This window comes from Sipha flava, unplaced genomic scaffold (assembly GCF_003268045.1).
Source record: "Sipha flava isolate LNK unplaced genomic scaffold, YSA_version1 167_pilon_pilon, whole genome shotgun sequence".
Lineage (NCBI taxonomy): Eukaryota > Metazoa > Arthropoda > Insecta > Hemiptera > Aphididae > Sipha > Sipha flava.
The window spans coordinates 357,428-385,325 of NW_020271856.1; the positions used below are offsets into that span (position 1 = coordinate 357,428).

The 27,898-nt window shown below is 33.3% G+C and overlaps 1 protein-coding gene and 1 non-coding gene across 5 annotated transcripts in view; one reads left to right on the forward strand and one right to left on the reverse strand.

Annotated features, from left to right (window-relative positions):
- The window catches only part of LOC112679724 (ion transport peptide-like), a 92,072-nt gene that overhangs the window by 53,074 nt on the left and 11,100 nt on the right, over positions 1-27,898 (forward strand). For 2 of the 4 annotated variants that reach the window (XM_025549618.1, XM_025549616.1), the window contains exon 1: positions 17,467-18,188. The exons of 1 other annotated variant lie outside the window; for it this stretch is intronic. The gene's annotated coding sequence lies outside the window, so the exon portion shown is untranslated. Of the gene's footprint in view, positions 1-17,466; positions 18,189-27,898 lie in introns of those variants that run through there. One more of the 4 variants, XM_025549614.1, reaches the window with a different exon arrangement.
- LOC112679767 lies at positions 656-795 on the reverse strand. Its single transcript, XR_003148248.1, has one exon. It is a non-coding gene; the product is annotated as a U4 spliceosomal RNA (small nuclear RNA).

The following is a 27,898-nucleotide window of genomic DNA, read 5'->3' on the forward strand; positions in this document are numbered from 1 at the left end:
TGATTTAAGCCCTAGTCCATACTTAGTGAAAAATCAAATAAACCTTTTAAAACACAGATAGATGTTAAAAAAGAACTACACAAAAGTTCATTCTAAGTGAATCCGGCATTAGATTAAAAAAACCACAAATATTAAGGATTCACCTGATTTAAATATTACCAAAAATTTTACTTGTAAATTTTGAGCCTGAATTAAAGAAAATATTTGATTTGCCCCCCCCTCCCTAGAAGTAAATCTAAATACGATCCTGATAGAAATGAATAAGCAAATAAATGCATGGCCTGAGGTGTTATTATATTTGTAATGTGCGACTGGCTTCGAATCATCAGGTATGTACAAAATCAATAGAATCGCCACTGAATTTGAAAAAATAAAGGAAGGAATACATTGAGAAAACTGTGTCGATTAACATAAGTTATTTTAATAAGATAGATTATATTTAAAATTATATTTTATTAGAATTAGATGTGTTAAGTAATGTTAAACACTTTATATGGAAAAAAAAATAACTTGAAATCTGCATGGGTGCGGCATTTTGACACAATATGAAAAATAAACACGCAATGTACATAAAACGAGGGCGCGACCCAAATCCATCTTATGAGTACGTAAGTCATATTGAGCCTAATAAGAAATGATTATCAAAGCGATGTGAGCCCGTTAGGGCCTGTAAAAATTGCCGATGCGGACAGTGTTTCATGTCCACATGGCGGGGTATTGGTTAAAGTTTTCAACTAGCAATAATCGCACCTCGGATGGACCTCATCGGTTACGATATCGCCACTGCGCAAAGCTGAAGATGGTGGAGTCGGATACCTGTATATGTGGGGTGCGCGGCCCGACGGGGTTGAGCCGAAGCGTCGCGCGATGGGTACGGCGATTCGGGATTCTCGCACGTCCCATCCGATCGCCTGGTGGACGGCGCACCGGGAACCGGACGGACGGTCCGTTCGCCGGCCGCCATCGCTTCCGGCCGCGCGAAAACCAAGCTCGCGGCCAGCGTGACGCGCGTCGCCGACGGTCGCCGTAAACCGTGTCCTCGTGTCACGACATCTAGCGGCACGGGTCGCATTCGTACCGTCGACGTCGATCGCTGCGCTACCGCCGTCGCCGCCACCGTCGATCCGATCCGCAAAGGTTATCTAGTATCACGCGCGTGTTATCAATGTTTATATATTTTCTCATCTTTTTATTCTCACGGCGGTGTGCACTAAACACTGTTATCGTTCGTACGTTTGCGTGTACTTCTCACACACACACCGTTTTTCAGGGGGAAAGAAATATTGGCGATGAATTTTCTTTCGTCGGTTTTTATTTTTACGCGATAACCAACGAGATTGGCGCCACCGGAACCCATGGCGTTGCCACGCGGCACTCCGTTAAACGGTTGAATCACGCGGAGGCCGCGATGAACGGACACACGGACCAAACGCCTCGTACGCCGCAAAATAAGCCGGACGATGCTCAGAACAAACCAAGAACAATTTCATTTTTTTATTTTTTTTTTTTTTATTCAGATTCAGTAATTCGTAACGAATATTAATTAAAACAGGTGTAATACATTTGTATGTTGTAGTATACTCATGGTTCATTGATAGAACAGTACATTTGTTAGTCAACAAATTACATCGTGATCCCTTTCCAATTGCGACCCGGGGTTGTAGCCACATTGATCCAGCCCTGATAACAATGTATCGTCGTTACATTTGTACACGCATACGTAGTACCATTGATTATAAAATAAATAGATGGGACCATGGTATAGGGAAAATCGGGGACTAAAATTATGATATTAAAAGTTCCCGAGAGATAGCGTTGTCCGAATGAATAAATATTTTTTTCTTCAAATTACATTTTATTATTTTTGTTATCATCATTTGTTCGTCGATTATGATCGATCGTAACGGTTTTCCGGCATTGAAGCCTATTTATACTTGCACATCGTGGTAGCAATTACACGATTTTCAGTAAACAAATATTGTAATCTGTGATATTTCAATATAGATATATTGGTTAATTGACTTATTATCGAAATTACCGCACAACAAAATATTCGTATACAAAAAAATATTCTATTCTAAACGCTATAATTTATAATATACAGCTACTCGCAGGGACAGCACGAGGGGAGGGCAATAGGGGCAATTGCTCAGGGCCCCCCGTTTCTGATTTAACTGAACTTAAAATATTTTATTAATAGAAATTATAAGACTCAACATTTATTTTGCCCAGGGCCTCGCCAACTTTAGCACCGTCAATGGCTACTCGAACACTGGTTAACAACTATACAAGTATTATTAACAGGCTGTAGCTATACGTAACTTAAATTTAATTAATTCATTTATAATAATAAACATATTTATATATAAATATTTAGTTATTTGATTAAGGATATAGTGTTAAAAAAAAAAAAGAAAAGATTATATGTATTTAATATTTTATAATATTATTGTATAATATACATTTATATAAATTTTTGGATAACTAAATGTAAAAGTTGATTACTGACTCGGCAAAATTTAAAATTGCATTTGTCAGGTAGGAATAAGTTTAAGCCCCCTATCCCTAAAACATCATGATGAATTAAGTTTTATAATAAAATTATTTATTAATATATATATGTGTGTTTGTGTGTGTGTGTATGTGTGTGTAAGTATATACGACTATATAAACGTTATATAACGTTTGTACCAAAATAAATAATAATTAATAATGACAGTGTATAACGATGAAATAAAATAAAATTGTTGTTATTCTGATAATGTCGACGTGTCCAAACATACAATTTATTTTTAGTAATTATTAAAATCCGACCGATAAAGTATTGTTTGATTTTTGGTTGTTCGTTCGACGTGCACAACGACATCGGTGAACCAAAACAGATATTTTATCGGATCGGAACTAGTGTGCAGGTTGAAGCGCCACACTACGTCACCACCGTTTTTATAATTTTTAAAATTACAAATCTTACTAACAAAACATAAGTTAGCACTTAAAATGAATATACCATAGTATTTCTCAATACATCAAAATTACAAATAATAAACTGTTTTACAATCTTTCTCAGGAAATACTGAAACGCTTATTATAAACTTCTTGTTTGCTACTCACCAATCGGAGCATATGTATTTTGTTGTCTTTAATAAACAATAAAGATGATTGGAAAGGAAAATTGCTGGTGTAAATAAATAAAAAGTACTAATTCATAAGTAAATTCATAAAAAAATGGACTATTTTCTGAACCATTTAATAATTTTAAAGTGCTTTAATTAGTTGAGCTTTGATCGCACACAATCATTTTGGGACACATTCCAACTTCAAATAATTTTTTAAGAAAATAAATTACTAAACTTTTTAGAACAGTTTTGTTAACTCCAAAATGAGCAAGAAAATGTGCAATTGGAAATTTCCATAGTGAATAAATACCATGAGCCATAAATACTAAGACACAATTAGCACTTTTATTGGTCCTGCCATAATGACCTAAGTCTTCAAATCCTTCAATGAAATCAAATTATTTGGAATATTCTAAAAATTATTTTATATACATCTCATCAAAACAAACGGTGCATGCTTTTTCTTTATAATCGACTAATTCAAATTTTTTTTTAGATGACTAAAAAATAATTTACTGAAACCCAGTAAGAATTTTGATTGACCAATCCAACGACGGATAGTTGATGGCCCTAGTAAATTAACTTTTTGAGAACGTAAAAATGTATATGCTATTGGCGATTTATAATATAAGTTTAATGCTAGATTTCTTTCATTTAATATCCATGGACGACGTATATATTTTAGTTGCATTGTCACCATTGCCTTAGAATTTATTGATGAAATTATGGATATTTATTGAGTTTTTTTAAATTATTATGAATGTTAAAACTACTTTTTTTATTTTTTAATTTTGAAATGTGTGTTATTTTATTATGAATTATTTTGTTTTTTAATTTCAATTTTTGTTTTAAATTTAATTTTCTATGTGTATCTATCTCGATATAATCATATTTCTTATTAAATTTGTGGTAGGTATTTGAATTAAATTTGTTATTTGAAATTTTTGTAGAGTAGAAATCAATGAAGAGGAGCTCGGAAAAACTAATTCAACCATGTCTGATTTTGAGCGTGTATATGATTTAGTAGAAGTAGACATGGCAATATATTCCTGTTCAGATTTATTATTTTGGTCAAGGCTAGATGAAGTAGATGGTTGTTCTTTAGATTGATATTTATATGGAATAGCAGTGATTATTGATCGATTTTTATTTAACAAATTTGTGAAGCTCTAAGGTGAGAAATGTTCTTGACGAATGTACCTATTGTAGATTTTTTCGTGTTTAATATCAAACAAAAATATGTTTCCTGCAAGTATAATTCAAATATTTTTGTTTAAAAATAATCACTCAGATTATTGAAACATAATGGTGGGTGATGGCATGTCCCCATAAATAATAAAATACTATAATATAAATACTATAATATAATTTTGAAAAAATTTGAAAGAAAAATCAAAATAAAATATGGAACTAGGTATATTATAACTATTATTACTAATATTGAACTAGGTACATTATATTTTATTTCAAAATTATAGAATTATGTATATAAAATATTATTAAATAAATAAATGTTAATTCACAGTCTGTTAAGACTAAAAAAGGGTGTTTTAAACATATTATGTAGTGTGGTATTTAAAAAGTATTTACCCGAATTTATAATCCAAATTTCCCTCCTAGAATCTTTCGGAAAACGATACATTTTCAAATGTGGAAATAGATTTTTAGATTTACTACAGTTGAAATATTGACATTTGCTACCTGTCATTTTAATTAATTTTTAATTTGTGACTTTACATAATACAAATGTAAAATACACGATGTATAAAATATTGAAAATCAGTTAACAATATAATATTAATCAACAGTATCGTGAGTATCGTGATTCCATCGATATTAATATAAGCCAGGGATGGCAAACTTTTTGAACACTGCGTGCCCAAAATTACCATTTTTTTTTTTTTTTTATTGCTTTGTTAATTATTTATATTATATTATATTATAGGTCCTATTAAATATTATATATTATATAATATATAATAGTAAATCTTTTTGCGTGCCATGCATTTGCCATCCCTGATATAAGCAATATAAACAATGGTATCACAATTTCCCATTTCATGTGAACAAATATTCTATTATTAGAACGACAGCGACCCCTGAACCTCTCATCAATCTATGATAGAGGTACCACCTTTGCGTCATAATCTACACTAGCGCTTCATAACGGTCGCGTCACAAAAGTGGTAGTCAATTTATATCATTGCATGGGTTATCTATCTATTCTATAATCAATGGTAGTAGCGAATTTCGTCATCAACACTGGGTTTCTATGTACCTTTTGGGCCAAGATACAAACTCGATCACCGACAATACTGTTTACGAGCAAAATTAAAACCCAATATATTCCTCTACAGTTAAATTTATATTAAACTAATTACATAAATTTACGACGATAAAAAAGGTTTTTTTATCCAAAATATATACTTTAAATTTTTAAATTATATCAAAAACTATTGCACATATAAAAGCATACAAAAGCATATGTGAGATCATAATAAAATAAGTTTATTGTACTCATTTTTTTATTATTTCGCCACACACGGCTAACTCTCACCTCAATATTATCATTTATACGTGGACAACGATCTTGTCGCCGAATTACAATATTATTTACAGAGCACCGCACGCATACCAACACCGAATAATAATCTAATTTGTGACCTATACTACTGCTATAGTACTACAATCAAATGACCCACTTTTTATATAGACTTACTACTTTTACGATTGTTGTTGTTGTTGTTGTTGTTACTTGATACTATGTTTGATAACGTTCGGTGATCGAAACTTAATAGTTCAACAGAAAAACGTTTAATAATTTCGACAAAATAGGCAATCGTTAGCATTTACAAAATGTATCAGTTCTCCATATAAGAACTTCCAACGTTTGAAATTCGAAATTATCGAGTAAATCTATTCCAATAGAAATTGCCATTCATAATATTGAATCCCCGCATTTTAAAACAGTATGATTTTCTTATATTATAACTCTGTAAAAGATACTTGTTTCAGAAACAATTCGAGTAATATTGTACGAACTGGCTACATATATTAATTATTTTACGTATAATTGATTACATATAATATTTTATAAAATAACACAATTAAACTACTTTTGAAGTGTTACAGAGAGTACATATATAAAGTAAATAATTAATATTGTCTTAAAGCTTAAGGTGCATTAATTACTTTTGAAGCAATTGAAATGTATGCATGAAATTTATTTATTTATCATAAATTTGTCTTTATTGATAGCTGATTAGTTACTATCAATACGTTTTCATGTTAGATTAACATTTTTTTTTCAATGTGTCATAGAGAATAATATTTTAAAAATAAACTAACTTAACATGAAAAATACTTATTATTAGTATTAGGTTTGGTAACATTTTTTTTTTTTTTTAATAAAGTGGTCCGATAATAAATTGCACGTGAATCTTTCATCATTTTTATTTAATTTTCGTTTAGTATTACAATCTAAGCAAATAATAGATATATTAATTTTACTAAAGGTATATGAAGTCTTCTTTTCCTGATATTTTGTTTCCCAGTTCAATTAATTTGATGTGTTGCAAAAATATCACGATTTGGAAGATTCATTTGATTAATACATAACTGACCAAATAACATAAATAATTTTAACTTCTACATTTCAAAAAAAACTACCAAAATATTTCGAAAAACGTTGAAAAATATTTGTATTCATTAGAAATAAACATTAATTTCAATTTTAGTTTCTAAGCAATATTCATCATATACAAGTGAAATAATTTAGTATAAGAATAATTAAATGTGTAATACTTATTGACGAAGTAATTTTTGAGTCAAGTGTTATATCTAATTACATTAAAATATATTTTAGTCACACCTATTATACAATTAAGCTATGGAATTTATATACATTTAGTTTACACTATTTTTGCAATACTGACTAAATTATTGGAGTTGGAAAAATTTTAAGTAGAAAAAATGTTATTATATTATCTTGTATTACTAAAATTTTCCTTTTGTTACATCACATTTACAATTACCTACAGTAAACTTTATAATCATGTAACTCGTACATCACTTACCTATACATTTATAGGTAAATGTATGAAACGCTCAAATCAAATCAATAATTTACTTTTCATAGTATATATATATATAAATATACTATGTCTCAAAAAACAAATAAAATTAATCGAAATGAAAAATAAATCATTATGTTGATAAAACACAATATTTAATCATGCCCATGGTGCACTTTAATAATTGAATAACCACATCTTTAGCTAATGAGTATTAGGTAAATATATCATATATATGCATCAATCTAATGGATTTGGTTAACTAAAATTTTTCATACGTATTTTTTTATAATATTTGTATTACGAAGCAAATTTTTTTCGTATAACACACAGGAAATTTGCAATATTTTCTAAGTTGCAGTGCGATTTTTCATTTCCATTAGCGCAATCATAAGAATCCGAGCATAATATCACTGAACTATAAAAGTATTTAGAAGTTTAGCGCAAAAATATTATTATTAATATGTATACAATTTCTACTACACTTGTCACTTAATGACTTAAGTACAAAATGCATCTAACTTATAAGTATTAAAGTGTAATCTTCTGTTTGAATTAAGAATTAAAACTAGTATAGATTTCGTTTGTACTTAAAATTCCACTGATAAAAGTTTTCATATCTAGTCATAGGTCACTTTTTACCGTGCTACCTAGGTACATTAATCAATGAGATTAAACTCTTGTAAAAACTATAAAAAGTCACTTATTCTCTTATACCAATACGCTATTTACAGGGGAGGGGGGGGTTTATTAGGAATTGAGATCAGTCATCCTTTGAGTCATATAATATTTTAATCACATGTTTAATAATAATAATAAAATGTATATGGTTTTTTTGAGGCATGAGTACTGTTAAATTTGTACAATTTTAAATCTGTTCCCTCTCCTATAGATGAGTCTATTCACGTCATCATTTTGTGCGAAATATTAGAGCTGTAATAAAAACAGAAATAAAAAACACTATTTTTAATTCAAAATAGTTTTTTATCATATGTTTTAATTGTTCGCTTCGTAAGGATTTTAAAATACTGCGTATTACCGTAGTAATGTATTCGTTACAACTCTTTAATTATGAAGTAAAAAATAATTATCGTCTATATTATTTTATCGACTATTTCTCTTTTTAATTACAGTTTTACAACAACTCTTACTTAATATTACGTGAATCGAATACCCGTTAACTTCTACTGGATTCCGTTTCTCAATGCACATATTTTGTTGATCTTACAATAATTATTGAACTTTCGGATGCAGAATAATCCAAAGATTGTATTCTCAAAGACTGTATCCATTAGCTTTTAATAAACCACCACTGGGAGGGAGTGTTAAATAATGGATTAAGTCAATGTCGCACTAAAATTGGTTCCACAGGTTTAATTTTTTAACGCCCGAGGACTCCACAGTAGAGAATCATGATTAAGTAGAAAACCTCTCACTCACACACACACACTAAAATCATAACTCTTATTTATATGGAAGGGTTGAATATATATTTTAATTACCGCCTTAGGTGAAAAATTATGCAACACTGCAACAGTATTGTGTTTACTTGTGAAATTACTCCCACACTATAATAAATGTAATAAATATATATATATATATATATATATATATATATATATTGAAAGAGAACAATTTTGGTTCTATAATGTGAGACTATTTAGTTTTATTATTTTTCAATATTTTTAAAATAATATTTAATAGGATGTCTTTAGTAATAATATTACAACAATAAAGCAATTAAATTTAACCATGCCACAGGGTAAAGCCCTTTACAAGTTACAGGAAACATCGGGATATACGTGGTCCCAAAAAGACAACACAAAAAACTATCTTTGTTGTTATTACTTAAACTATTACTGTAAAGTATGTGCTTGGAGGGAGAAAAAATAATAACGCATCACTATGTGTAGGTAAAGGATTTTGTCGTTTTGAAATCCATGTGTTTAAATCGCACACGATACAGTTGCATAAGAATCGTATTATTGTCATATAATATATACATATACCGGATATAGCACGTGCGTTCAATAAAAGGCCCGTGAGAGGATTCACCTGTCTTATACCTATCACATGGATATATCCAGGAGTAAACAAAAAAAATATTTTTGTGACATTATGAATAGGTTTTATTGTTTTCAATGGCTACGATTACAAAAATTATTATTAAACACGATGGAAAATTTGATTTTCCTTTACTTTTACCAATCTAATATTTTTTACGCGGACAAAAACTACTGATCGTCAAGTGTTGATATAAAAATATACATTTTATCACAATGAAATGGGGTGAGGGAGGGCAGAACCTCTTAAATGCTCCTTGAATACATGCCCGCATATATCATGAGTGATGACACTTTGTCATATTATGTCTTACGGTTTTTCAGAATAAGAATGATAGAGAATAAATAGAAGGATGTGCCATTATAATGTCGATGTAGGTACAACGTTCGATCCCTATGGCGTGTTCATACTTGTCGGTGAATAAAACAGTGTACCGACGTTCCCGCAACAATAATGGTGCGAACACTCACATATTATACAAACACGTGTTTTCGACGTAAACTTAGGTAGACAAAAGATTTGTATTATTATTATTTTTTTATTTTTTTTTTTTTTAATAATACCTCGGTGAAATAAGAACGTGATATTGCATCAGCCGCGTTCGTTTCGAACGTAACGTATTGGAACGAGTCTTGGCACATTTTTTCGAGCGTTTTTTCCTACAAACAACGGCCGCTATACACTGCAAAACTGGCCTAACTCACTATTGTGTTACATTGCAGTTAAAAGGGTTTTTTTTAACACATGAATTTTAAATGATTTTTTTTTCACAAAAGTATGTTAATTTTTAGAAGTGTAATTATCAATTAACAACAATAATTATTGGTTTTATGGTATCAAGACGATAAACTAGCAAATTTTTGAATAATTAAGATTTGGAGAGTTAAGCCACTTTTGCTCTTATAGCCACGTATTCTCTACGAAGTACCCATACCCCTACAGTAATCATCATGTCCGGTCCACACTAAGGCGACGTACAACCAAATTTTAAGTCGTAGCATGTTGACGCAACGAACATTTCCCGCTGTTTCACGACGATTCAATTGAAAGCGGTGAAACATGTTACCGCACGAAATAATATAATAAATTGGTAAACATGTGTAGTGGCCACAAGTTTATCAGCGCGTATACTTACTGTTTTTTTTTTTTTTAACAGTTTTGCCTAAAAGTGTGCGGTACGTTTCCAACGTTGTAATTGGTTTTCACGGAACACAATAGGAAATTACGGACGACTTAAAAGTCATTTTACGTCGCTTTACCGTGGACCAGGCTTTATGCATGCCACTGCCGGGTTAAGCTATGTAACCGACCCGGAGAAAATTAAAATATGCCGCCCTTAAGAAAATTACAATTCAAAATAAAAAATAATATATATAATAGAAATAATATGTATTATAGTTTTACAGTCGTACAAGAAAAATTATAATTATATATTTTTGATTCTATGATGATCCTTAAAAATTTGTCGCCCCAGGCAATTACCGGCTATAATGCGCTTTGCATCGGCGGATCATGCGGGAGTGTGCGATTGTTCCGAAGCGCGAAATAAATAACCCGGTGTGCGGTGGTTGCGCACACGCAGGGTCGTGTTAAATGGGAGGGGGATCAAGGGGGCGATTGCCCCCGGGTGCCGTAGTTTTGTAAAAGTAAGAGGGCGCTTTTATCTGCACTTAATACGCTACCTGTGTCCAGTGGCCTCGAAGAAACAAGCTTGCCCCGGGGCGCTGTAATGTTTGACACGGCTCTGCGAGCACGTTGCGTGTTTCACGCGTACACGTGCCCGTGGTACAGGTATGCATAGGGTCGGCTCAAGGCGAGCTAGGCACCTGCATAGAGCGGCACTTTAGTAGGGGCAGCATTTTCAAAATCAACTCGTGCATTTTTTTTTAGTTTTATCGGTGTTTTATAAGAAAAATATTTAAACCAATTCGTTCATAAAAACCACTTACATATATAACAAAGAATACTATCCAAAGTTATTATATTACTTTATATTACACTGGGCGTTTTCAATTATTCCAAAAATATAAATATCTTCCGCGATTTCCGATAGTTGCGATAGCGATGGGTTTTGAGTAATAATTATAGAAATCATTTTTAAGTCTTTTTACGTATAATTTTATACATAAAATAGAAAATTACATTTTTTTTGTGTAGATATGTCACATAAAAAATGGGGGGTAGGGCGAAGTTAAAATAGGAGTTCAATTTTTTTTTTACAGGCGGCAAAATTTGATTTCGCTTAGTGCACTACTTTTGCTTGGGCCTGGGTACGCATGCAGTGGTATCCGCGGTATCTCGTTTCCAGATCTCCGTATCGCTTTCACGATCGATTTTACATTATATTGTTCATATCGCATACCGTATATATAGATATGCGAGGAATGTGGCCGACGAGGCAATCGTTATTTTTTTTAATTTTTTGTTTTTTCACCTCAAATACAACTGCAGTACAGGTAGGTATTATACGACACTGTTTACAACGCACACATACACGCGCGCGCGTACACACGTGTCCACGGCACCGCGCGAAACGTACGTTATTAACACGACGTAATATTATGCAGATAACGCCTCGATCTGTTGTTTTTGGAATTATTGCTGACCTCGGTTTCCATAAATCTATATTTATTTTGCGCGTTACTATGCGTTTCTTCCTATGCGTTACGTGTGTTCCTCCGCGCGCGCGCGTTCCGTATAAATTACAATGTACACACATTACTATAACTGTTTTGTTTTCAACATTTTTATTCGTCGCACAAATTCCCGGTTAACACGCAAATATTGGTAATCAGTTGAGGTACATCCGCATATTACACACGGATAATAACCATAATACAATATGATATCACGATACTGGCATTACGGAGATATCTAACGCATTTCACGTCATAGACGTGCCCAGCCGACAGTTTCAGGGGCAGCGAAATATTTATTTGGCCCGTTCTTCAAATTCACCATTAAAATGGTATTGGTTGTTTGTATTTTTGGATAAAAAGTTGTTCAGTAAGGTATTTACTAAACCACTAAAGTTGTACTTCTCCACAAGCCTATAGTCAATATTTATTATTCATAATATGATGAATGTTTACGATTAAAAATTATGGATATTTCTTTTTATAGTAGACAGGTATATTAGTTTTGTACTGGTTAATTCTATTATTATAAAATATTTATCTATTCCTTACCAAAAATAAAAAAAAAAATATATGTGGATACATAATTTTACCGAGGCCCATTATTTAATATTTGCCGGCCCCGGTAGCCCTAAAGAAAGTTCAGGGGTGGCATAAGATGCCTCTGTTGCTCCCTTGCACATACCTATGTTATACATGTACACAGGGTGTCCAACAATGTCCTACAGTTTTCAAGCTGTGGGATTAGATACTAAGCGGAATCGTTCATCATCAAATCATTGGTACTTATATTTAGAGAACAAAATCCCCTCGTTCAGCAGAACACTACACGATTCGCGTATATTATTTCATTGTGTACGTCCTTTGTCGTGGGAATATACTATTCAATATTTAGGCAGTATTCGTTCTAGATTAATTTTAAGTTTTTTGGTTCGCATACGATTTAATTACATAAATATGTATAATATATTATACTCAAATATGTAATCTATATTCATCATATAACATCCAGAATGAAAAGCTGAATCTAATATGGATCATAACGTGTAACCAACAATTAAGTATAACTATGTACCAATAATTATTTCAATATGAGTAAGTAAAGTTTATCATAATAACTAAAATAACCAATTTAAAAAATGGATATTTTTCTACAATTTTTGTTTGATTTATCTCCGCAAAATCATATTTTAAGTTCATTCATCCGTTTGATGTAAATCAATATTTTTATTTATTTCGTATGACTTCACGAACAAATCAACTTTACTAACAATATCACAACAAATCATAGAATAATAACGAATTAGAATATATAATATATTGGCTTCACGTTGATAGAATTATAAAATCGAAAGTCTTGGAGATATTAATAATGAACTTCGATAAAAATAAAAATAAAGAATTTTCATCATGTATATTACTGCGAAAACGGAAATTATAGCAAATTTTTATAATATTCGTAACAGAAATATTTTTCAATACATTTCGGGTAAAAATGTGGATAAGAAAAATTGAAGTTTATGATTCAGAAAATTCTACAGTTATATCTGCATAACTTATAAGACAAACGAAATGTATTCTAAATAAATTAATACAACAATATACTAACAATCAAAAAATGTGAAGATAGAAATGCGATAGAAGATAATACAATGGCACGTACCAATCCACCATATTATTTAACACAGTGAGTGTCGAACAAATAAATTAGATGTAAGTACACAATAAGATTCCATTAAATAGATTATAACTTACAGGTATCAAATAAGCAGCGTTTTTTTTTAAGTTTTTGAAATTTTCATTTTTATATCTTCTGTCATAGTATAAAGATAATTTACTAAAGATATATATATATATACTATAGATCTATTTTCTAAAGATAATTACTGATTCATAACATTCAAAATAAAATTCCAAAATTTGAATTATGATAATAGAAATTTAAATTTTATTTTAATAATTCATTGCGACAAAAAAAAAATCTTCTCTTCTTAGATAGTTTTTTTATTCAGTAAAATATGCAAACCGCACATAGAACTATAATAGTTTTCTGGCAAATGCGTAATGTCCATGTTGATTTTTTTTAAAACTTGGCGTTTGAGTTTAATAATTTAACATTATTAAAAAAGAACCTTTAATGACAGATAATTAAATTGAATCTAACAAAAAATTAACTAAAATTAACCATATTAATAAGTTATATACAGATATATTTTTACCTATTTTTGCTAACAAACATTTTTGGCAAAATCATTATGAGTTAAAAGGAAAATGAGACTTTAAATTAAAAATGCTTTTTAAAATTTATATTTATAAATACCCGTAGAATTTTCGGATTATTAATTGCTAAGATGCAATTTAACGTAAATATTTGTAATTTTTAAAAATTGTTAAATATAAAACGTTGACGTAACTTTTATTACAACATAATAATAAAATAGTGAAAAATTGGCATCATCTATAGTTGGCATCATTAAATATTTTATTTGTGTTTTTTTTTTATAATTTTACCTTATTTATAATTACCCTTACATTACGCTTGACCAATGCAAAATGGAGATCATTGAAATTTACTTTAATTGGGTACTTACTGGTTTGAATTGATTACATAACCTCAGTGGTAAATACACTTACAACCGAACTTTTATTTTACGTTCAAAATTTTTTTAAGAGCAATCAATTATTATTAATATTTTATACTTAATTAATGTACTATAATTAATAAGAAATGCTTCGTCACCATTGATCAAATACCATGTAAACTTTTAAACAACATATTCATGTTTACATTGTTTCGTTTATAACTGAATATGTCGCGAACGTTATCTGTTAAGGAAATGTTTTTGAACCGTCGAATAAAACAGAATCGTATTGGACAAGAAGTGTTATATTAAATTACAAATGTGCAATTAATTTTCCAAATTCCCATGGATACACAGCGTTAAGAAAATATTATCCGGCATACAAGTGGTTCAATAGTCATTAATCATAATTTCGAGAAAAAGACCAATATAATAATATATCGTGAGTTAAATTCATTATTTGCTTCATGAATGACATACATTATACACAGTACTTTGTGCTCTAATAATATATTATAAGGATGTAGTTGACTTCGCTATTGGACTAAATAGTGAACTCAATAGCATTCACTTTGTTATTTTTAGTTATCAATAAGTAATAACAACAGTAATTATTATGCCTGTGGTCAAACGATCAACGAATATATCTAATTATGGTATGTTAGTAATAGTTTTTAATAAATTTACACATATAATAACTATACCGATTTACCGGATCTCCAACTGAATTCACATCATTCTTACATTTGTTGTTTATGATTTATATTTGTTCAGTTAAATTACAATACACGAATTATTATTGTTCATTTCACTCGTTTTTTTTCGTTTAAGTATTCAATTATTTTTTTCCATAAAAAAAAATTAAACAGCGGGTGTTTGAAAAGAAAATTTGACATCTAACGGATGTTGTGACTCGTATGCGGTTGTAAAATAAACCGAAACATTATGGAATAAACACGATCATTGTTTTCTCTGAGTTGTCTCGCATTTCACATGACGGCCGAAAGTATTGAAGAAAAAAAGTACGCCAAATGAAATTCGTCGCATATGTCGACAATGAAATAAAATATGATACAACCGTACTTCGTGAAGTATATAGACCCAGTAGTTTTTAAGGACTCGTCACGATGTACTTATTAGGAACGTAGTTGAATATTGTGTTTATTTATATTTGTTCAATTGTTTGAATAACAACAATGGGTATGTATAAATGTACACAGCCAACGTGATTTCCGTTTACCATATTGCGGAACATCGAAATGTCTGCACTCGTATCGACAATTGTAGTACAACTGAAATATAACTGTCTGGGGGTAGGATTAAAGAATTTGAGATGAGAAAATCACATACAATACACAGACCCGGATTAACACTATCGTAGACCCTAGGCCCCTAGTCCTTGCAGGGCCGTTGTCCAGTATTTAAATGGTTAAGAAACCTTCTCTTTGGGAGAGGAAGTGTTGAATCACATGCAGTGTTAAGCATTTAAAAACAATAATATTTACAACATAAAAATCAAATCTAAACTTTTATATGATAACTATTATACATTTTTATACGATAAAAGTTTTAAAAAATGTTAAAAAAAATAATTTTAATCCATAACATATATAATATAAATTGTCAAACACCATAAAAATATTTTTCTTATACCAATTTGCATATTACAAAAAAATTGTAGCCACACATTTTCGTAGGCCCTAGGCACAGTGCCTATAGTGTCTATGCACTAATACGGCTCTGACAATACAACGTGTAAAGCAGGAGATACGAATAATGTACTAATAATGTACGTATAGTAATCGGCCGACCGACACGCGCCATCCGTGTCACAGTTCAGACGACAACGATATCATAATATTCACTGTATTAGGATGATCGGCGATCAGGAGCACCCTCCTCGGTCGGGTAGATCCTGAACCCGGGACGTGTGTATCTATAATATTCAAAGCGATTCAGGTAGGTGGACGCGCAGTCGGAATGCAAACTCATTACGTGTTAAATGGTACAGCGAACCCGGTAGTCTCGATTGATGTCACCCTCGAAAATTTCGTGTCGAAATTGTTAATATTTTATAATTCTCGGTTAAAATACTGTCGGTGAAATGTTTTCGGCCCTTTTTGTTGCCCCTCGTTATTTTTTGCTCCGCGATCACGTACTGGTACACCCGTGAACGAAACTCAGCACCGGTGTCACGGCCGAGCTACTGCTTTCACGAGGGAAAATCAGGAAGGAAAACCGTGACAGGGAGGGGCGGAAATGATGACAAAGTCGGCCTTGATGGAAGGGTGGACTAGACCAACGGTTCTCAACCTCTTTGACTTCGCGACCCCCTAAAATGTCACCAAGATGTCTAACAACTTGTTTGTAATGTAAGCATTGAAAAATTGTACAAACTGTTATTATTGTATTTATTTGTGCATACATTTTACAAAAAAAAAAAAAGTATATTATAAAAGCCGATTGGCGTAAATTAATAGAAAAAAAAAAACAATAAAAATTATGTTAACTTTAATATTTTTTTAATTTAACGACTCTTGGTGTTGTTGATTTGAAATAATTTTTTTTTTCACGATGCGACCCTAAAAAAATTGTTGGCTACCTCCAAGGGGATCGGGACTCCCCGGTTGAGAATCGCTGGGCTAGACGGCGGCGGCGGCGGCGGCGGCGGCGAACGAACGCCAGGAGACTGGCCGGCGCGTCGATGACGATGACTAGCACGCGAACCGTGGACGTTTAAAATTGAATAATAAAAAAATAATAAAAAATCTTACGCGCTCGCACACACGCACACGCGCGTAACGAAATCATGTGCAAGTGGCGCGGGCGTGTACGTGTGTGCGCGCGCCCGCGCGTGTGTTTTCGTGTGCGAACAGAAAACACGTACGGCGACGACAACTGTAAGGCGGTGGAACGGAGCCAAGCGAACGGTTCGGGGAGTGAGTGAGTGAGAGAGGGTACACGGTGTCCGGCGGCGGCCCGTCGTAGTAGTGGAGTAGTGGATCCCGGTTTGGCGCATAAACGTGCAACGCCCGTCCGTCTCGTACTCAGTAACAAACGAGTCGCCGTCAATCAAACACACACTCGCGCGCGCACATACACGCCGTACGTACGCACACGCGCCGAACGGTTCGTCGCCACAAGTGTTTTTTTATTTATTTTTTTTTTTCTGTTTTTGAACTTTCTTTTTCTTTTTTTTTTTCGTATTCTCTCGCCGTTCACGTTATTCCTCTTCGTTTCTTTACCGCGTTCCTGGTGGTGGTACGCTTTCCCATCGTCCGCCGCCGGTTTTCCTCCGTCATCGTCTCCGAACGGGCGCAACCCCCCCTGCACCGGTAAATACACACGTGGAGTGCGCGTCCGCCGCGTTCCCGTCCGGTCATCGTCTGCCGACAACACGCGCGCCGCGCCGGCTGGACCGACACAAACATGGTCCCCGCCGCGCCATTAAGATGATACCGGCGTACGAACCGTCGGGAGACAGTTTCGTCGAATACATATTCGTGCTGAACCATTCGAAAACTTGAGTCCGCCCAACTAGTGCGCGCACACACACCCTCGGACGACGCGACCGCCGCCTCCGATCAGACACCCGTTGTTGTAAGACCGTCACATAACTCTGTGTGTGTTGTTATCGGTGATAGTTTTTTTTTTACCCTCTCGTTCCTCGCCGCCACCGCAGCCGCAGCCGCAGACGCCGTTGTTTCTCGGAAAACTGTAAGTACCGTAGGTTAGGGTTGCTACTCGCAATTGTCTCCCGCGCCCACCCGTCCGGGTGCCCTTTGACGGTGTCGCGCGGGGCACCCGTTTAATCCTCCCCCTCCCGGTGGGCGGGTAACCTTCGCGGTATCGCGTGTACACTTCGAACGGACACGGCGCAAAGGTCCGTGTTGACAGCGTCACCGTCCGGATGTTTGTTCGTCCGGTATCGATGTTTCTAATTATAGTTACGAATACGATTGCGACATTTCGTCGGCTGTTTAAGTTTTTATCAATGATCAAACAACAGGTGCAATATTTTGTTTATATGTGAAAAAAACACATTGCCCTGTTACGAACCGTAATAGCATGTTTGTTCCGTCAAAATTGCCTGTAAGTTATTAACACCGTGGATTAGTCGAAAGTCCTCTGGTTTATTGTCTTAGCGTTTCGGATTTAATTGTTTACGAGAATTATCATAGATATTACAATACATTAACATGTGTACCAAAATTCTGGTCACATTTTAAGGCGTCAAGTTGTTGATTGCAACAGGTATACAACATTGTTTCTTATTTTTATTAAACGATACGTGCAACAAGTTGATTCTAAAGCAAATCGTTTTACGTGTGGATACTTCAATTACATATATGAAAGTCGAATTTTATAAAAATCGATTGGTCTAGTCATTTGGATTTTAATTCGTATGTTCATTATGATTTTTTAAATAATAAATACATTTATTTTTTATGTTTTTTAATGCTTACATACCCCGGTTTTTATATTGTATTTTTTAAGAAATCATTTTTGTATTTATCTATAATTTATAATTTATTTTTATTTTTTAACTTATCCACATTTTACCTTTCATATTAATTGTCTGGGTTAACCCTGAAATTTTAAATTAGTACATTTTATAGAAATAATTATAATTTATATTATGTGTACGGTTCACAACTAAACACTTATTAATTATAATTTGGTATTACTTTTACCTCCAAAGTTAAAACGTCGATTTTATTTTGGTTAAGAACTGTCTTGAAGACTCCTTTTTTTGGTTAAAATTTCATTGCATGACCTATTATTTTGATTTTCATCGCAAAGTTGGTAAACCATTTAGTTATATTTAAATACGATTGAAAACTGATGCGTTCACTGTAAAATGTCACACTATCAATCAATAAAAATATGATTTACTTATTTATACTTATGTATGATTATTGATAATGTGTTACTTTAACAAACCGGTAGTTTATCTTATGATAGTAACCATAAATAATGTATTTAATACATTGCGTAATAAGCTAATATAATGTTAAATAGCGGTGTAATGTTCAATGATATAAATTCTATTGTAATATTTACAGCTCAATATCGTGGTTTTTATTATTATTATTATTATATTTGTTGAACAATTGAAAACTGCACGCGTTGTATTAATCAAATGAAAAATATATTTGCATGTCATCTAAACGACTGCACATGTCGAGGCGTTACAACTACGACGTATCGAAACGCATATTTCGTAATCGATTTGGATCCCGGTAAAAGTGATAAAAGTGCAAAGAATGCAGGGCGGTTCCGACGGACAAAAAAAAAATAAATAATGTAAACACGAAAAAATCTCGTTTGTTTTTACGGGATTTTTTCACGCAATTATTTATCGTCGAGGCCCGTGCGATTAAATTCTGGATAGTACGTGTCTCGGGGATACAACGCGCGTGGAGCTTGGGTATGGCACGCAAAAATTTGTTCACGTATCGGGTTGTATTTATACTATTGTCGGGGACATGTGTCTCGTTTTTCGCGTGCCTCTCTCAAAAATCCACACGCGGCACCGTGTCTCTCTCTCTGTTTACAAAACCGGCGTTGTACCGCTTTCAGTTTTTCGACCGTGACATAACGTAAAATCGGCGCGGAAAGGTGTTGCTATATTGCGATGGGGGAATACGAAAATAATCAAATATTATCGGGAGGACAAAACGAGCACGTTGTATACGCACACTTACGTACGCGCCCGCGAACTAATCGCTATAATTTGATATATAGGTGTACACGACGGGTAATATAAAAATAAAATAAATCTAAAATAACCATTGTGTGTATTGGGTGTTCTGAAATAGCCGCTGGGCAAGCGGCAGTGGCGGCGGCGGTGCGTTGAATTCTTTTCTATTTAGCGGGCGACCCCACCGCCGCCGCCGCCGCTGCCGTCGTTGTCGTCTTCGTCATCGCCTCCGTCGGTTTGGGTGCCCGTGTTTTATTTTATTATTATTATTATTATTATTATTTTCTATAGTTAGTTTCCGTTATTACACAGCGAGCGACGTATCAGACGAAGGACCGCCTAGAATAAATAAAAATAATATGTATATATCGTGTACATAACATGAACTCCGTGTCTTCGGTGCGTGCGCTGCAGTAACAGTCGTGATTTTTTTTCCCTTCAAAGTCGGAAAAAATACGTATAACGTTGTCCCGTTCCCTTTCTTGCCCTCGCGATCGGTTAATAACCAACCCTTATAAGGCAGTTGTCTGTGTTTACGGTATGTGCGTATGTGATATATGTACATCGTCCCGATAAGCTACTCCGTATGCCGCCGTGGGAAATCGTCTGTCCGCTGCCGCCTGCCGTCGACGACAAGACGAGCCGGAGGCTGCCCGAGTCTATTGTATGCGTGTGTGTGTGTGTGCACGGGCAAATGATGAAATTTCAGATTATTATTATTATTATTATAGTCACCGTCGCCGACCGCATAAATTAATGACGCAAAACCGGTTGCGGAGGAGTCGCGTGAGTTTAAAAATAGAAACGTATTTTCAATTTTTTTTTTTTTTTTTTTTTATATAAACCGCACGAAGAAATTGCGCGTAATAGTTTCCGAGCGAACTGGCTAATTGTTGGCCAGTAGTAGTAGTCGTGTCCAGGTCTGTGTTTGGCTCTCCGCCGCAACTAGTGTGTAGGAACGCACACGCACGTTATTTTAATACGGAAGACGGTAACAGATTATTATGTGACGTTTTGTGCGTGTACTGTTATAATGATACGCACACGTCATGCGCAAACCGAAAAATAAACATACCGCTATCATAAAAGTATATAGCGCATTTCGCTCGCATACAGTCGTCGTGCATCGAGTTAAATTCGACGGAGATTGACTTTTGGCTAACGATTTTATAGCAATCGCGACCCAGAACAGGGTGCTCGGAAGGAGCTGAATTTCGTACCCGTATAATCACCAACGGTTCAAATCACTGATCGTTAAAAAATCACGACGATGGAATTTTTGTACGGGATCGGACAAAACTACCTACTGTAACTTTGCGTGATTTAATGTACATTTAAAACACGTACAATAAATATTTATAATTAAATCGATAATTACCCGGTGACGATTTATTGCAATCATATAATTCACGTGATCGGCTGTGATATTGCCACGACTGGTGTCACGTACCGCATCACAAGATATGACGTTTATACTTTAATTATACAATACTTTAATTCGCCTATTTTGGTTCTCACGGTCCTCGACCACTGACGTATTATAATGAATGATATTATGTGTACTATACTATTGTAGTACACACTTTTATAATACTGTTATTAATAATTATAGACGGTTAAAATAAATATATTATATATATTTTATTACGATTACAACACTAGTCAAAAATATAAATAGAAAATTATTATTAAGTTTTATGTAAATAAATTTATCCCATTAGTGTAATTTTTTTGCTATTGGGGAATTTTCATTGACATTGTGCAACAATTAGTAAAATATACTGTTTTTGGTCTTCGTTTTTAGATCCTATTTTTTAAAGTCCTTCAACTTCAACTGCACGTTCTACGTTACTGTAGTATTATTCATTAGGTGCCTATATTTTGAACTATTTCTAGACCTTTGCTATAATTTGAATTTTTTTCCCATGTAGACGAGTCTGTTGCTAAAAAACAATAATTGATACTAAATCGTTTTTCTTAATACAACATTTTCCATCTCATATTTTTTATGAAATCTACTACTTCATTGACATTTAAAACTATACATTGATTTACCACGGCGTAATCTTCATCTCCATCTATATTTTCACTGTACATTTTTTTAATGTTAAGTACCATTTAAGTTTTTGTATCGAAAAGAATATGTTTATCAAAAAATGCTAGAGCAAAATTTTCTAAAATTAAAAATAAATAATTTACAAATGTTATAAAATATTTTTAGATATTTCTTTATCTATAATTATGTATTCGTAGATGTTTTTTAAAAATTCTAAATCTTGTCGAAGGGAAAAAGCATCAATTGTTAACGAGAATTTGATGAATAAATAAATGATAAAAATGCTTATAATCGAAATTGAATTATATTCTTTTTTAATCAATTTTAATTCTTCACGAAAAATATATATTTTAAGCGAATAAAGTGCTTTTGACATCTATCGAGCATGATGAATCGCTCTTGGAGTTCTAAATGATTTATAAAATGATAACATTGATCAAAAAATACCCTATAATGAGTTAGTTTTAGTTGATTTAAACAAAACCCTAAAATGTTTTCAATATAATTTTGTGATTTTTCACAAATAATGGATCGTTGATATCGGACCTATAATTTTGTCTACTTATTTTGGATCAAAAACTTTGAAAACCTTGAAATATGGTCACATTTGCATTGGAAGCTGCACCAAATTGTGCGTCAAATATACATCTTAAGATAATTTCGTATGATGGCGACAAGGAAAATATAAAATGTTTTTTTTTTATCATTGTTCTAATAAAACGCGCGTACCTATAGTTTGGTCTAAAATAAAAAATATAAATTTCTATAATTTAAGTTATGTACATTTTTATGATAAATTTAATATTTTAGTAATTATACTCAAAAAAAAAAAAAAACAAATATTCAATTTTTCAACCCCCTTGGGGCACGTTAGTACCCAAATTGCATTATAAATACTTTCTTATTATAATGAATAAAATGAGAGGGAGCGAATTCAAAAATATTTTTTTTCTTTACCTATAACTAAGAACCACCCTAAATATATATATATATATATATATATATATATATATATATATATATATCAACGCAATAAGTGTGATTATTTTTTACCTGCGAATTGTCACTTTTCTCATTGTTATTTTCGCAAAAAATGATTAATCCATCGATAACTATTTCATAGCAAACACATTAATTATTATTCGTAAACAGCTTTCAATTGGATAAAACCGAGGATAAAACTTTGAAGTGCGCGTAAATGATTGTACAATTATTTGTATACGATGCTTTGCAACATTACAATCGAATACCCGGAATACCTGGGGGCCAAGTGCCCGTCCGGTCATATCTACGGTTTCCGTTAAACTTTTAAGTGCATTTAATAATATTATCGTCGGTCGATACGGTCGGCACCTACGTCGCGCGTTCCTTTTCGCGGCGTACAAATATTAATAATAATCGACTGATTGACGTAAAACGTCGTATTTTTTTTTTCCGCACGTTGGTTTCCGATATCTCTCTGCAGTATAATAATTCATAATCTCGTAGGCGACTGTTTGATTAAATGATTATACCTCGTTGAAAACTATTACGATTCTTGTTAAGCCTGTAGGAGGTATTAGGTTCACTATGTTTGGTGTATGGTTTCCAATAATTATTCTTTACTCAAACTACGATTACATCGACCAAAACAACTGTGTTGTATACGAACAATAAATATGTAGTATAGAGAGACATAATGCAGACTTCGTTTCGCGTCACGAACGCGATAATCGCGATTTGTATACCCTCGCGGTAACGTTACGAAGGAACAACGGTGATAATATTATTTACTATTTTTACGAGGTTATTGATTTGTCCTGCGCGCGAAAGAAGAATAATCAAAATCAGTTTGAAATACGCTCTTCATGGGGCGATTCCGGGTTGCATAACGACGTGCTAAAGAAACGCGTGCGTATAAATTAAAAAATAATAAACTGTTGCACAACCGAAAATCCAATGTTTTCATCGAAAAACACGTCATTTTAATAAACGTATTCGAGTCCGTACTCAGCGTTTTCAGGAGACAGGCGGTGAAAGAGAGCAAAACACGGAGTTAGGGACGGAATGAGATGTGGAAGCAAAGAATAACGAGTGTGAGTCGTAAGCAGGGAGAAAGAGAGAGATACGATATAACAATATGTTTGCTACCGAACATATTAAGTGCACAGTCGACGCAACGTTTCACATAACGGTATAAATCATTCTCGCAAACGCCAGCTTGATTTATAGTTTGTTTTGTTTTGGATTTTTAATTTATAATTTCCTTTTCGTGTTTTTTCTTTATGTTTTTGATAAACAAATAATAAATGTCATCGTGTGCATAATATACTATTTCTATTATCATACTACTTCTACTACTACTACTACTACTACTACTACTACTAGTAGTTATTACTACTAATTACTACTGTATACTACGTTAAAAAACTACAATGTAGGTTAGATGAGATTGTCTGGCGGGAAAATATTACAGAGCAAAGATTTATCCGCATAGATCTTACCAGTATAATAAACGGAGATCGTTTGGCGCATTTTCCCTATGAACGCATAAGTCTGCGAGACTTTCCAAACGGTTTCCGCTCGGCAATCGTGCGTGCTCGCGGTTGTCTTGTCTGCAAATAAATCCTCCTCCTACTTCTCCCTCTCCTCACGTTTGACCGTCACGTTTCAAATCTGCCAAAATCGTTTCGAAATTTTCATCAACTCTTGAAATCCGCGAGATTTTCTCATTCTACTTTACACTGTCTCTTCGAGCTGCAGGAATTATCCGGGGACACTGAAGTCTTTTCTCGTTATGTCTCGTCATCATATTTACATAATGTATACCGGAGAATATAGCAAAACAAAACGTTATTCTGTCGGTATATTTTCGATGGGATAACTATACATTTATAATGAAACATGGCATCTGCTTCTGTTCGTGTCACAATGTCATAAGCTCATAAAATATTATGTTAATTCGCCGTATTATTACGTGCCACACGAGAGGTGCGTGCCACATGGATCGGAAGAAATGCTTACACTGAAGCATATTTCGCGGAATTCCTTCAGTATTTTTCGTCTCCCGTATCCGGACAGGTGTAATTATATAATACAAATTACGCTCTTACACTATACTACGTTATGATTTGTTGGAATATCGAACTCACACTAGATATTTTTTATCCGTGTTGTTCTTATTCAAACTCCGGTATTTCGCGTGACTAATCTTACAGTTCAATGCGATATATGACAATTTGACAACAGTAAAATGGATTGTCTCAGCAAAGAGGCAAGTATTTGTATTTGAATGTTCTGCACATTTTAAGTAATATACCTACTACGTAGTTTATTTATTGTCCTAGGAATATATTATACTATAATATATTGCGGCTAACTATAACCAAATTGCGGCTCGCGAGCCGCATGCGGCCCTCATCATAGTCGTATGCGGCTCGCGGTCTTATTTACAAAAACCAAAATATTTTAATTTTTTTGTATACATTTATAAAAAAAAAATTTTATTGCATAAATACGAGGCTATAGTGTACAGATTAATAAACAAAAAAAAATTTATTTATATGAATAATAAATTAAAAAATTAAACATCAAGTTAAATTTGTTTTTGTGGTATTTTTTTCATGTCCACTTTTTTAGTAAGCTTCTTAAGATCTGGTTGAATTGATGTAAGAGTAGTTCTTAGTAATTCTGTGAGATGATCATTAGTGAAATTTTAACGATATTTTAACTTAGATATTTATATATATATATATGTTTATCAACTGTTAGCTTTCTTAATTACTTTTGTAGTATAGAAGTACCGATTAGATAATTTGACTCTTAATATAATCTTATTAATACATGTGGCTCGTGTACATAGACATGTTGGCCACCCCTGTATTATAGCAATTACTGCCCTTGTTTAACGAACACGCGTACGTCGCGTTCATCTCGTGAAATAGGTAAATGACCGACATTTAGATACATACACCCGTTCGTCGCGAAATTACGTACTTGGGTTTCTTGTCGTTTTCGTGTCGACGTTTGCGCGTTCTCGAATGGAATCGTTTTTAAATTATGTCTACGCTGTAAGCAGAGCCTAAAATTTTTAATTTTTAATTCATAATTTTTTCTGTTGCCCGACACGTACTTAGCAGTTGAAGATGAATTTATGTAAACTTTTTTTGCGTTTATTATATATCGGTTCTATAATATTTATTTATGCATGAGTTTATGCAGTTTTTGTGACTCCAACGAGTAAGATTTTACCAAACGCTTTCAAATGTATACACTAAACGTTAGGCTCTGATTTTAGGTACACTGCACTCCATATATATACGCATCGGATAGTTATTCGTCAACTGTGCACGATCGTACTCGTACGATATTATTATAGTACAATGTTTCATTTAGACGCTTAACGCGTCCACGTGCGCCGATGGTGATTTACAGAAAAAGATAAATAAAAATAAGAGGACGAAAAGGAGTCGTGTGCGCGCGTGTTATAGTAATGTGACATGTAGTTCGCGCCGATGGTCGGTCGCGTAGTGGAGGGATCAACGTGTATCCCTCTCGTCGCGTAGTACATGCGTGCAGTGCAGGCTAATTGATGACCGGTGCAAATGATTGTTACGCCGGTGACCGAATGCCGGAATAAAAATCCGTACTGAATTTTTATTATTATTATAATATCGGCGATAAATCATTCCACGGGTGCGTGAAAACGAATATAGGTAAATAAATGATCGAACCGTATCGCAATTAGTATATCGGATAAATGATTGTTATGAAAATGCACGAACGGTACAAGTGTATTTGCGGTACGGTCGTATAAATATTTGATAGGGTTTGGGGTACTGTACACCGCGTGTTGCATTTCTTTCAAACATCTCGTCTCCTGTGCGCGTGCATGAAGTGCCGTAAGTTATGATATTGCATATATCATGTATTCAAGTGATATTTGCCAATGTCATTAAGCTCACGTATACTTGTATATACAACGATAAACCGAACGCATGCTCGGCGTAATCGTATTAATCGTCTTCGTGCAGCTCTTTTCAAAATCGGATCATATCAATTTGAAGACAGGAATCATTATGCAATTTCTTGTTTTCACATAAATAACTAAACTACGTAATGTATACCTGTACGCTTTAACCAGTGGCGGATCTAGGATATTTTTTTTTTTTTGGACGGGGGGTTGAAAAATGTTTTCCCTCGGAATATTTTTTTATAACATTGCAATCAGTGATTGATAATGAATTAAGATAATAGTAAGTAATATCATACATTAATTTCAATCTAAGACTACTATTTTCTTGTAAGAATAAAAATACAAATATATTTTCCCTCATACTTTAAAAAAAAAAATCTTTTTCTTAGTTCATAAAATCATTGATTTTTAATATATATTTTTCCTAATATGGGGAGGTTAACCCCCTCCCCCTCCCATGGTCTGCCACTGGCTTGTACAAACCATTGGTTATCATCTGGATTATTATAACAGTGTTTGTACATATTGCGAAACATTATTTTATTTATTTTTATTCGGTCTTGTCGATACGCGCGTGCGCTCCTCACTTATGTACACACATTTTGCACTACATGTATGTACACACAATATATATTATACGCATGGTATGACGTTCCTAGTGGATTTTCAATAAGCCGCAACGTGTGTGAACCCAGTCCGATTAATTTTCAAGT